Here is a 14,700-nt window from a genome sequence, read left to right as displayed (position 1 = left end):
ATTAGGATTCATATTCTTCCTAGAGGAGGCTGAAAAATATTGGGCTAAGTAAAGGTGGCAAATCTTAAAGTTTCAGAAACTTATCTAATGGAGGAATACACCAATTCATGGTATAATAGCTTAGCAATTATTACACTACATTTTTCAGTATACAACTGGAGGCCATTTCTACTCCTTTTATTACTTGTATATTACAGAAATACATTTGCCACCAAAGTGGCACCAGTATTGATTCTCCAGGGTAGACACTGAAATCTATGTCTCTGAGACAGAATCCATCAGCCTTCTCTCCCTCATCTTTCTGCTCTCGTGTCTGTTGGAAATGCATCCATGCAACATAAACTCAGTTAAACTTCTGTGGCATGAGTCCATTTTAATTCAATGACATTAATCAAGTCCATCACATTTAGTGTGGTAGTTGCCCTTATTGTTATTTTAAGTTAAATTAGGATTGTGAATGGTTTAAAATTCTCATATCAGCATTTGAGGAGTGTGGGTGTCAAGGTAAAATATGGCTGCTAGTTAAAACAAACAAATAAACACACACACACACACACAAAGATTACTTAAGTGATAAAATCCTATAAATACAAGAAGCACACCATTAATTTCCAACTCTTCAGTTTGTGTTTTTTCTACAATAGCTTTGTCTGTTGGATCTGACACAAATTCTTTATTTCAAGCTCTTTCTCATTTTGTAGAGGATGCTTTAAATTTCTAAATATTTCTTGGGACATAGAACAAATACCCTAATCATAATTTAACCTCAGTCACTTATAATGATTTTTTTTCTTCTTTTATTATATCAGTAAAAGCAGTTCTTAGTTGTACATTTCTGTGTAACATGTACAGCAATACATGTTAAAGGACCAATGTTTATTTTATCCCTTATTTTTAGCAAAGATTCTTGGTCAGTGTATGCACTGTGAATTCAGGAATGTTCACATTCTGTCTCTAAAAGACATGAGATGGGCTGATGATAAAGACAATCCTAGAAGTTTGCATATGATTTGTAGCATCTATTTATCTATGATAACTCTTGTCACATGAAGAAGCTGCTTTCATTGCTACATTTTATTAGGTAGATTAATCAATAATATCTGCAACCAGTTGCAAAAATCCATTTTAACAATATTCAACCCAGCATCCTCTTAGTTAATCAAACGGATATTGTTAATTGGAATACTAATGGGGAGGAAATAAGGACTATGAAATGATAACATCACTGTAGCCTTAGTTTAGAGGAGTTGTATAGCAATTATGAAATAATCAAGGTTATAATTCCTATTGGTTTTGAGTATTATTACATGTTTATTTTGTTGATTTTCATGAAGCAGTTTTAGTTTCAGCTAAGGAATAAATTTCTTGTCTGACAAAAGACAAATTCAATTATGATTTTATAACCCAACCCTTGCTTTGGCTAATCCTATCTATAGGTAATGTCCTTGGATAATATGATTAATTTGTTATCTTGATAACATTTATGAAGAAGTTTTGTTGAGGTACATGCTTTTTTGATATTGTGATTCTCTCCTTTCTGCTGATGTCAGGTTTTAATTCCCCAGTTTTCACATCTCACTTCTGTTTAAAATTTTAAAGACTTTATGTTAGTTCAGCTAAAAAACAGTAATTCTGCAATTTCCACTTCAAAAGCTACAAACTTTGAAACTGTATTTAACTAATAATAAATAATCCTGTGACTTTTACAACTTTGCAATTGTAAAAAAAGATGATTGGTTAATCAGATCTATTTTGTTCACAATAATTCTTAAGGTTTATAAAGTCTTTTCTAAGTTTTTTTTTCAATCCCTCTGCTTCTTAAATATGCCTCAGATAGTGATACTAGTATTCTAGTGACCTGGCTTCTGTCAAGTAATATCTTCCTATGGCTCATTGTAGGACCCAGTAGGGATGCACTGTCGAGGTTGTAGTTCTGTCATCTAACATCAGGATGAGCTCTTGTGAAATGTAGGCATCCCATGAACGCCTTAACTCCTTCTACAGTCAGTGAAAATAAGAGGAAATTTCAGTGCATGATTTCGCTTCCTCAGTCCTGTCTGCATCCCAGCTTTTTCTTATACTAATTTACAAAAAGATGAAAAAGGCTTATGGGTCTCAAATACGATAGTTTAATTTTATAAGATACTTTTGCTTTATTGGTCTCTACCACTGAAAGCATATAACTACAGAAAAAAAAAAAGTAAGTCTCAAATTCTTAGATAGCTTTGAAATTTTCATTTTCCTTTTTGTAAGGTGAATGACTTAAAATATTTAAGCCATGTACTGTATAATAGTTCTATTTCCTATTCCTGATCCTTTTGTACAGACTGGCACACATCTACATCATGTTTTCAGACAGCAAAGACTGAATAGCCAGTAGGCCTATCATATATTTCATATATTTTTATACTTCTTTTAACATACATAAGATTTTATTCTCATATTTCTTTTGCAAAATCAAAATTACACTGAATTTAATTAAAAAATAGGAATTATTATTAATATAATTCCTGAAACTTGCCCTCTGCTGCAGTATCAAAATATTCCTCAAAGTTAGATATGGGCTACTTTATGCTGCTATATATGCGCTGCTCAGGAACTTCAAATGTAAAGTAGACACATTTGTTAACAGTCACTCTTTTAATGCATTTAGGTAGAAACATAGAAAAATATTTCTATCTCAGTCTTCCCTCATGCACAAATACCGTACGGGGTAGACAGGGAGAATAAGATGGGAAAGTTAGAAAAATCACTAAAGTGATAAAACTTATGTGAGCCAAGTTGTATGGGTGATGCAAAAAACAAAGATTTAGGGAGTACTGCATTTCAGTAGAATTCCCAGGAAAAGAGATCTACTCTGGATACAAATAAGTACAAGACTGTACTTATAACAAGTAAAGTGTTGTCACATAAAGATGCAGTTCATTGCTGTATTTTATTAAGTAGATTAATCTATAATATCTGCAATGTTGCCAAAAACAATTTTAACAATATTTGTAGTTTTAAATCTATGAGTCAGATATTTGTGTTTTTTTCCTGTTTGATTTCTTTACCCACACACTGAAGTATATGTAGAGGTGGACTGAACATTTAATTGGAACAAAAACTAAATATTTAAAACAGTTCATTCTAATGGACTTCTATGAAAGGACCATAGCATCATGATTTTCTCTGCTGTCTTTTGTGTGATATTACTATACTGGTGTAGCTGGTAAGAAAGTAGCTGACCTAAATTTGAGATTGATTAGTTGGTCATAGCAACTGTCAAGAACAGATTTTTGGCTGCCACCAGTAGGACTTGTTGATAGGTTTCTGTTATTTCATAACATCCCTCAAGAATACAGGCCTGAAAGGAGAGATGAGAGAGGTATGTGAATATGGCAGAACATCTTACATCTGGGATGGTCATAATCACTGAAGACTTAAAATATTTCAAATTCACTGTATGTAGAGAGAACTACTACTTAATCATCTTATAAACTTGGCAGACATTTCTGTCTCTACAGCAGATTAATATATATGATAATTTTATAATCCTTGGTGGTATGGCTCCTTCTTTGTCTTTAAAAAATAAATAAATCTTACACACTCTTTTTCTTACAAAAAATTATGAATCCATGATAAACCTGGAGGAAAATAACCAATAAAAGGATACATATGCATCAGGAATTCATTGAATAGTCTTGATTTCCCTTGGTTCCCTTAATTTTTTTCTTCAAGCTTTAAACTCCTGGGATCATATTCATTCCCAGTGTATATATTGAGTTCCCTGCAGTCAATGGAGTTATGTTGCAGGTGTGTTTGAAGCTGTGAGCAATTTCAGGAGCATTCTGCATTTAGTCATAATAAGTTCATAGTTTATACTGAACTGCTAATGGAAACCTATTTTTTAGGTCTCTAAATAAGAGTATTATATTTCAGTTTAATGGGAAAGTAAAATAGAAAGTGATGAATGTACCTGATTGGATATTCATTACCATGGGCAAGTGAATAGTTATATTTTTCATTCAGAAGTGGCCTGTTTTTTAATAAGCAGATATTCTTTGTGCCCCTTGTCCTCAAAGTACCTGAAAGTAATTAGTATTGCTATGGAAATATGGCTATAGGGATGCTTTTCAGTTACAGATATGCCCATCTTTAAAGTAGGTGATGTTGGTGCTAGAAACTAAATGCTAGACTAATGTTGCAACACTAAACTCAGGATGTGCTGCAGATTTTGGGGTGAATTCTTAGAATTTGGTCTTAAATATGAGAAATGCTTGCTGCTGGGTCCCTGTCTGATAAATCTGAAACTTGGAATCATAGATTCACTTAGGTTGGAAAAGATCTTTAAGATTATCTAGTCCAACTTTTAACTGAGCACTGCCAAGTACACCATTAAACCACGCTCCTAAGCACCACATCTACATGTTTTTGAAGACCTCCAGGGACTCAACCACTTCCCTGGACAACCTGTTCCAAGTCTTCACAACACTATCAGTGAAGAATTTTTTCCTAATATGTAACCTAAACTCAACTTGTCATCATCTTACATGATGCTGATGTCACAACAGTGAGTATGGCATAGTCAAATATTTAGTGGTTTCAGTTCACAAGAGCTTGTGAAAAACTTGCATACTGATATGTTTTGGAGGCTTTGTATTCTTAAGGCAAATATCTTGTTGCTGTAGCTGCAAGCAATGTGTAACTCCAAATAATTCCCTCAACAAAAGAACAAGGAAAAAACATAATGAAAAATCAAATTTAATGAGAAAAGAAGGATAATACTGAACAGAGTCCCATTGGTTTCATGCTCAGAAATCACAAGGGATACTGTAGTGTAATGGGACTTTTTTTCCCCAAAGCTGTTTCTTTCTAAAGTTCTCCTTTAAAAACTTCTCCACTTCAGTTTTTTTTTTTTTTTTTTTTTTTTTTCCCACGGTGGAGAAGCCTATCTTCCTTTTTTGTGTTTATGACGAATTAATCATCCATAATGAAGCATTAGTTATCTTTGGACATTATTTTGTAACACAAGCTATAATTACTAAGATGTCCCCACAGAAGAATATTGAATCCCCATCATTTGATTTGATATCAAAACTATTTGATAGCTTTGTACCTTGAAAAATAACATCTCTTTATACAGGTGGATACTCATAGGGCTTCCTTTTTTCAGTCAGGAATGGATATCAGTCTTTCTATATATGTGTCAAATAAGAGAGTAGTGCCCCATTTATATTGAAAGACTTGTGATGCAGGAAGCATATGTGATTTTTTTATCTTTATTTTTTTTTTTTAATTTTTTATAGATACAACTTTTATATAGAGAGAAAAGAACCTGGGGGGTGTATGAATTTATCTCCTAGGAGTCCAAGTCCAGGACACTGTCATCAGGGTTAGGCTTGTAAAATCCTGAAGTATGACACAGGATAGTTCAGAAGAGTCTTATCTAAACCACGACAATGACTAGTCTAAAAATGTAACAAGGAGTAGTAGGAGACATTTAATTTACTGATATAAATGTAGCGTTGGAGTCCTGAAGCTGTTGGTCTTGTGACTAGAAACACTGGAAGTATCTCTGAAAATGACCCAGTCACTGTACATGTAGTTTCCAGCAGAAAGGAACAGATGGCTCTTCTAGAACCTTTCCCAGGTTCTGGGACTGAAATCTAAACACATCTCCACACATAGCAACTCAGCTTAACATAGAAACCATAACTTACAACAGAAAATTGAGGTAGAGGTGAAGCTACTTCTAAACCGGTAAATCTAGAGATCCTTCTAAATTCATATGTGGAGCTCATGTCTTATTAGCATGATACTCAGTAATCAGCTGAATCTTGCCTGAAAGGAAACAAAATGCTTTCTAGTCAAACAACTTCTGTAAGAAGATGATGCCCAAATAATATCTATGATCTCTGTAATCAGGAGCAAGCACATCCTGCTTAGTATCACAGGATATATACATAACAGATAAAGCAAAATGTAAAGGATTTACTTTTGCTAGAGATATATAAGCACATATAGATATGCATATATACTTAATATATAGATATACATATATATTTATAGCCTTATCATATCTTAATAGTCAGATAATTAAGCAATGGAATGGTTTCCATTAAAGGCCGTATTCTGAGGTTCCTAGGAACTTACCTATATATATAAAATATATATTAAAATGCATATATATTTTAATGAAATTTGTATGTGAGGTAAGTTCATATATATTAATATACATGTTTATATACATATATTCATATATACGTTCTGCATTATTTAGGTAAGGATGGTCTTAAATGGACTGCTTGACTCGGCCTGTTTTTCTAAAAATACTGTGATTAACTAGAACGGGCCATTGTCATCTCCACGACAGTAACATCCCTCATTATGTTGCTTAACTGATTAGGATAGAAGCCAGCTTACTTCACTTAAATGCCTAAACTTAAACAGACCAGATCTCTCTACGAGCTTCAAAAATATGTCCTCTTTTCCTACAGAACTTATTTTAGAATAGTAATTATAATCTTAAGAATCAGGCAGTTAGGATGCCTAATTTAGATGAACTAGCCCTACAATTCCTTCCTTTCATTTTAGAATTAGTTTTATGCAAATTTCAAGTTAAGATATTATGATTCATAAAAATTAAAAATTGCAGAGCTACACTGAACTTAGGCCTGCTGTGCTTTCAGTCTCAAAATAACTTACATTTACTACATATCTTATTACAACTGTGAAATTTGTGTAGGGCAGTAATGAAACTGTCATGCTAGTGAGCTATTTTGCTTTCTTGTTAACAGCTTCTTTGTTTTCATTATATTTCATAAGTGTACCATATCTTCATAAATATGATTGAATACAATAATAACTTTGAGAGAACTACAGCAACTGCTTTGTCTTGAAAAATGTAACATTTTAGTGTATTGAACTTGTGCTGAATATGAATATTGTAAAATTAGATTTTTAAAAATGAAGAATTGCTTAAAGTAAAATATGCCACTAATTAAAAAGTAGGCTAGAACTGTGCTGAATCCTATTAATTTTTGCTATACATATATGTAACCTGACTTTAAAATGTAGATTTAGCAAATTTAACTAAAACAGTAAACTTATTTCCTTAACTTAGTGAACAACCAATATTTCATGGATTTCATTAGAAACTATCAGACATTCAGTACTTTCAAAGACAGGCATCTTCATTTGCAAAAAATCCATCAAGCAAAAATGTTGATATAATTACAGTATTTCAGACCTTGAGAATTGTTTTCCTGGAACAAATAAGCTTATAACAACTTTGTTGTTGTTGTTTTTGTTTTGTTTTGCTTTGCTTTGTTTGGCAGTGAGAGGCATAATCATAGAGACAGATATTAAGTGAAAATCACAATCTGAATCGAATAAACATGTTTCTATAAAGTTGTTATGCCTATGTATTGATGAAGTTTAATTGTGAACTCAAGTGTTTAACTTGATATGTGTTTTTTCAAAGGCTTGACTGTGTCGTAAGCCTCTCCCAACACATTAGTCACTGTTTTTAGGATTTTTTTTTTCCTAATTGAGTATTTTAATTACATTATCTTCCACTTTTTTTTTTTTTTTTTTTTTTTTTTTTTTCCAGCTTGCAGCTCACTAAAATTTTTTTTTTTTCATATAGGAGTAGTCACTTCTAAAATAAATTTAAGACTATTGATAACAGATGTGTTTTTCATAATTACCTTTACCTGTCTACCCAGAATGATCAGAGGTTGTGAATCAGTTTGCTAAATGAGCAGGGAGCAGCCAAGTGCTTAAAGAAGAAAAGTATGTTAAGTGTGGCAGTGTGAAACATTGCTTTATGGTAAAAATTGAAATACTGGAAAAATGCAAACTCGTTTCACATTGACTCAAAGGAAAGAAGTCAAATCAAAGGTTTTAACCATTTTCTGCTTTGCAAAGAGCCCGAAGATTTAGTACAGGCAATTCTTCCTGTGTCCTTAGGCAGGTTTTTTTTGGTGCTTAACTATGTTCCACTCATGATTCGTGATTGGTTGGATTTGATGATCTTGAGGTCTCTTCCAACCTAGAAATTCTGTGATTCTGTGATTCAGAGAACTTAGATGCCTTTATTGTTTATGATTGCCTCTGACATTTATTAGGACTCTTCAGTAAATTTCATCCAAGCCAAAACCTTATTTTCTTTGAATTTGTTTTAGCAATATGCCCTTTCCTCAGAAAACCTTCTTCTGTCTCCTCTACAGGGTTGTGAGGGCCATGATAGTCTATAATGGCCCTGAGCAGCTTGTTTCCTTCCCCGGGCATGGGTGTGATCTCCACACCCTGGGCTGATGTCACAGGCCAGACTTGGTCTGTCCCCATCCCCAGAGATGCCTGGTGCCCTGGACTGCCGCAGCTGCCCCAGTTACCCCCAGCCTTGGTTGTGGAAGGGCCCTGGCTGCCAGGCCCTGCCCAGCAGTCCCAGGGAGCCCTCCAGGTCCTGCACCAGGACCCTGGTCCAGGGAACTGCTGCCCTCTACTGGTACCTGACACCTACTCTATTGCATCTTTCTCACTTCTTTAAAATTACTGAATTTATAGAAAAAAAATCCCACCCATAGATATTCACAAGCATCTCTTTCTCTTCACTGGTTGCCTATGGATTGTATGTGGTACCAACTAGATAAATTTTCATGAAGCGTTGTATAATGAAAGTAACCGAGAGAGGTGACTTGGTATTTTTCACTTCAGATATGCAGAAGACTCAGAGGCAAGTTGGAGGAATAATACAAATTCAGATTGAAAGTTAAAGTGAATATACCTAAGCACAGGGAAACTTTAATAATGAAAAGATTGTCATTTGTGGCTAGGCGTCTTTCTGACATACACTAGCTTAAGAAGAAGCTATGATCTCACTGTAAAAAGGATGGTAAATTGTTCTTTTATATTGATTACATTATTTATAGTGTTCTATTGCTCTAATATTATTTTTGATTACTTTGAGGTGGCCGTATCAGCAAGACTTGCAATTTGTGTTTACACAAACATACCTGGTTGGTAATTAACACTGCATATATCTTTATATACTCTAAGACATTTATAGTGTTCCTTTAGTATAGGACTGCCTAGTATAACTGGAAGTTAGCACTAGAAGCCTGAAGATAATCTAAAATACCTAAATGGAAGGGCTATTCTATGGATTTAATGCAACAGAAAGTATTAAATAGTAGGTTTCTAGTTATGATAAATAAATAAAAAAAAAGTTGTTTGGAATCTTCTACTGTCTGTAACAGGTATATGTAACAAGCTAAACTAAATTTTTAGTCTCTTGAATTCATTTATTTTATTTATTTTTTTTTTAATGAAAACTAGTGTTTGTGTAGTATGTTTATGTAGGGTTTCTAGCCCAAATCACATTAAGACTCCAGTAGACTCCAGTAGTAATAAAATACTTTTAAGCTAGAATTGAAGCCAGAATTTATACTAATAACTGTTCAGGAATATTCCACATGTGCAGAGAGGGACCTGCACTTAGACTTGTTCCTTAACAATGAAAAACTGTGGTGTTCCTTGTAAAAGACAATTTGATTTGCTATTGGCTGTTCAGCTTAAATAAAGGACACATATCCTATAGGGAAAAGCTTTCTCTCCTTTTCATAATAAAAAGTCAAAAGTTTTCTCTATCACTCTTGTAGACTTTTATTGAAAAAAAAAAAAGTTAACTAAAGTGAAAAATATGACACAAAACTTTTTATAGCTACTTGATGAAAAGATTCCCAGCAGTATACCTGTAGCTGATGTAGTAAAATTTTCAGAAATTCTTAGGTTCAAAAGGACAATAAATCAGACTTTCTGAAATGTTTTCAGCAAGTAACCATAACCCTTCCCTCCCCCACCCAAAACCAACCAACCAAACAAAAAACACCTTAAGGTTATCATTGAATTTATTTAACAGAATTAAATTCTAAAATTATTTTTAAAATAAACAGATGTTTGCTGTACTTCACATAACTAAATTGTAAGACTGTATACTGTGAACTCCAAATTTAAGGGACAAGCTGAACATTTCTCTGTAGTACAGTCACAGTCTGTAGTGTATGATACTGATACTGGTAACTATGATGTTAGTCAAATTTATCTTTATGCTTATTGTGGGGGCATGTACGCTTTAAAGCAGCAACCTTTATGTACTTGGTCATTTTATCCAACTTACTACTTTTTATTTGGTGTGGGTGTGGGTGTGTGTGTGTAAACTTTCAAGTTCTTAGCCCTGAGCAAGCTTCTGTTCAGTTCTACCTCTAAAATGCTGGCTTAAACTTTCAACTGCAGTAACTGTAATATACTCCTTCTGCACTCACTGATAATTAATATCACTGAAAAAATCCTGCATCAGCACATTTGGTACATGATATTAATAAATAACATTAGAATCACTGACTATTCTTTCTCTATTACAGATCTTGGGAGTTGTAAGCTTCCAGATTTTTTGAACTCAGTAACAATCTCAGATCTACAATAGTAAAAAAAATTACTGCAATGGAAGACAATTTTTAAAAGGAATTGATAACTCGAATGGTCATTGTTCAGTTTCCTTTTAAAATGATGCACAGTATTCTCACAGCTGTGCAGCACAGGCTAGACTCTCTTTGATCCTATCTCAGGAGTTCACTGTGAAAAGATTCAGACTTCACTGTGCCTGTTATGAAAGTTATCTCTGACTTTGGCTGAAGTCTAGCAGGCACATCGGACATAGTGGTTTGTGATAACTTATGGTGATTGAAGAGAGCACTCATAGCTAAAACTTAGATGGGTGCCAAAGTCTCTCTGGTTTTCTGGAACACAGGCAGAGGAGCCAAGAAGAATGCTCTGATATGATACCAGCTTCTAAAACCCTGCCAGTACCACAGCTGCTTGGTATTTTAGGATAATTTTGCTGCTCTTATGTGACTTTTCATCAACCTTGAAAAATATCATAGAGATTTACTCCTTATGTGACTTTATCTCAATATGGGAGATAATAGGAACTGGACTTGGCTTCATCCCCAGGCTAGACTATGGTTGGAAAAGAACATTATTATGTGTGAAAGGAAAAACATATAATCCAACAGAAAATGGTAGAAAGAAGCACAGTAGATGCTCCCATTAACTCTGCATATTCCTGTCTTATGGTGAATAGTGTCCTGATTAGATTGATTACAAACAAAGATAGAATTTTATATTGATATATGTATATGCCAAAGTTTATCTATTTTTCTTCAGAACATCACTATCTGGGTATTTCTGCAATTTCTGCACTGAAGCCTGTTCAACTCTTCCCTTTCTAGACTTCAACTCTTCCCTTTCTGTTTAAATGTCTAAGAAGGAAACACTGCATGAAAATATGGTTTTTTTCACACTTCTTTTGTCTTTCCATTTTTCCCCATCCCATAGAAGTTATAATTAAAACTTTGTTCCCAGAATTTTCATACAAGTTCTGGGTTCGACATATTTCAAGATAAGCTTAGGGAATTTTTATTTTTTCTTATTTTTTGACTTCTGATTCCTCTATTTACCAAGGTCATCTGAACTTAATGTCTTCTAAGATCTCCTGAAACACTAAATAAATAAATACAACTCCAAGGAATGATAGATAGATTTGTATAACTCCAAAAGCAATATTACCATCTTTATTATGAACAACATATTTAAAGGGGACTCTGCGAACATCTGAGAAGGACATTGACTTTTTTGATTTGCTGTATTAAGTATGTTGAATGTTAACTGCATGTTTGGAAGTTTTTCTCACCGTTTCATTCTGCTACAGGCATAACTATAGAATCATAGTTTGTTAACGATCGTCTAGTTCTGCTTTTATGGGCAGGGACACATTCCAGTAGATTAGGTTGCGCAAAGCCCCATCCAGCCTGGCCTTCAACACTTTCAGAGATGGGACATTCAAAGCTTCTCAGGGCAACCTGTTTCAATGCCTCACTACACTCAGAGTAAATAATTTCTTGCTAATATCTAACATAAATCTACTCTCTTTTAGTTTAAAAACATTACTCCTTGACCTATCACTACATGCCCTGAAAAAGAGTCCCTCCACAGCTTTCCTGTAGTCCCCCTTTAAGTATTGGAAGTCTGCTATAAGGTCTCCCCAGAACCTTCTCTCCTTCAGGCTGAACAACCCCAGCTCCCTCAGGTTTGCTTCATAGGAGAGGTGCTCCAGCCCCTCGATCACCTTTGTGATTCTCCTTTTCTCCTTTGGACTCATTCTAATACGTCCATGTCCTTCTTATGCTGGGGTCCCTAGAGCTGGGTGCAGTACTCCAGGTAGGGTCTCACGAAGGGGAGAATCACCTCCCTTGACTTGCTGGCCACACTTTTTTTTGATGCAATCCAGGTTACAGTTGACTTTCTGGGCTGCAAGTGCACATTGTCGGCTCATGCTGAGTTTCTCGTCAACCAGCTCCACCAGGTTCTTCTCCTCAGGGCTGCTCTCAATCCTTATTCCACCTACTCTGTATTTGTGCTTGGGATTGCCCCAGAACAGATGTAGGACCTTGCACTTGGCCTTGTTGAACTTCATGAGGTTCACACAGGCCCATCTCTCAGGCTTGTCCAGGTGCCTCTGGATGACCTCTCTTCCCTCCAGCACGTCAACTGCACCTCACAGCTTTACTGAGAAACATGCTGAGGTTGCACTCCATTTCACCGTCTCCATGTCACCAGTAAAGATGTTAAACAGTGCCAGTCCCAATACTGACCCCTGAGGTACACCACTTGTTCTTGTCCACACGTGGACACTGAGCCATTGACCACAACTCTTTGAGTGCAACCAGCCAGCTAATTTCTTGCCCACTCAATGTGGACCATCCATCAAATCTGTGTCTCTCCATTACCTTTCAATTAGACAAAGATATAATGGGGGACAGTGTTAAATACTTTGCACAAGTCCCAGTAGATGATGTTGCTCTTCCCCTATCCGCCAATGCTGTAACCCTGTTGTAGAAGGTTACCAGATTTGTCAGGCACAATCTTCCCTTAGTGAAGCCATCTTGGCTGTCATCAATCGCCTCTTTATATTCCATGCTCCTTAGCATAGTTTTCAAATCGGAACATTATCAATTTCTATTACTGTCTTTATCAGCTTCAATAATTCAAGTTTGAGGTAACAAGGAGCTCAGCAATTGTTTCACTGGCCACTATAATTTCTCTTTTGGACAGGACAAATTCATTGAGTAGTAAGCATTGAGTGCCATCTAGTGCACACAATGACAGTGCATGAACAAAAAACAGCCTAGAAGTCTGGAGTCCCATAATTACAGTGCTTAGCAAATAAGTGCATAGAAAAGGGTTCTTTGTCTGAAATAAAAATGATTAAATTATATTGTCTTATTAAAAATGAATTAGGAACATATTTCAAACTGGAGGAAGAGATGTATGGACGCAAAATTGTTGGAGGGTCATATATATTATTGCTGCAGTAGACTGAGCTCATTAAACACACCAGGAGTTGCTTGTATCCTTTTATTCTCCACATGATTTCCCAGTGTATCACCTTCTCATCCCACTTTGTCTTAGAAAAGTTAAGCCATTTACAAGTTGTAATTTGCTAAATTACTTCTCTTTCCTTCTGGGAGAAAAGTAAATCTTAAATGAGATATTTGGCAGGGTTAAAAGCCATTATATTGCTCCAACTCTTTGATCTATCTGCAATTATAATCCCATTAGGTGACAAATTGATTTATCAGTTGCCATAGCTTTGTTGGTCCCACATTTCTATCTTCCATTTCGCCGGTTTTCATGGAAATCAGTAGGACCCTTCCCATTGATATCTGTCACTATTTTCTGAAAGAATAATTAATTGTACTATGGCCAGGTAAATACAGCTCTTGCAGAAAAATGCCGGTGTGAATGTAACTTCTTGTTTCACTTCAGATAGCATAGCCTGAAGAATTTAAGCATAAAGTCCAAGTTTAATCCTCTTTTCAAACCTGTAAGATTATACATATCTATGTAAAGTGATAACTAGTATGGTTTGAAATTGTAAAACGTAACCTTATAACTTAAGACTGGTTAATTAGTAATTAACCAGTAATTTTTAAGTAATAAATAAGTAATTTTTCCAAGACAGTCTATGAAATGAAAGCTGGATGTTATACCCACATTTGCATGTGTTACTTCTGTTTTTGTTTACCTAATTCATTATATATAATTTCTGATTTAAAGTTACAGGTGTAAAAACCTTATCTGTAAAGACGATCAATGATTGAGACAGCAGATGAATTTCCAAACACAGTGTCACTTCATTTAACATTTAATTCAGCTTTCTTCAGAAACCTGTTTATGTCTGTATCACAAGATGCTCTGGATGAGACTGAAAGTTATTAGAAATAACTTGTTTATGGTGAATAATAATAACACATATTTATGGTGAAAAACTTTGGGGTGTTATTGCGTTAAAAATATAAAGTAGTGTCTCCAAGTAGATCCACAAAATGTGAAACCTTTTCTTTTAGAAGAAAAAAATTACTTGAAAGGATAAATGGCTCATGAAGTGCAAAAGTGCTATAAAGTACATAAAGCTATATAGCTGTATGTGCATAGCTGCAAAAAGAGAGACAGAGGAAAAAAAAAAAAGCCACCTGCCACATTCAGTAGAAAAAATAGCTATCCATGAACCTGTTGTTGCTTCTACACCTTTTTTTCTATAAGGATAGAAAGAACTACTGCATCCAAGTTCACTGACTGGGCTGCAGTACTAGTCAC

This window comes from Anas platyrhynchos, chromosome 1, assembly GCF_047663525.1.
Source record: "Anas platyrhynchos isolate ZD024472 breed Pekin duck chromosome 1, IASCAAS_PekinDuck_T2T, whole genome shotgun sequence".
Taxonomy (NCBI): Eukaryota; Metazoa; Chordata; class Aves; order Anseriformes; family Anatidae; genus Anas; species Anas platyrhynchos.
Note: the sequence above shows the minus strand (reverse complement) of the source record.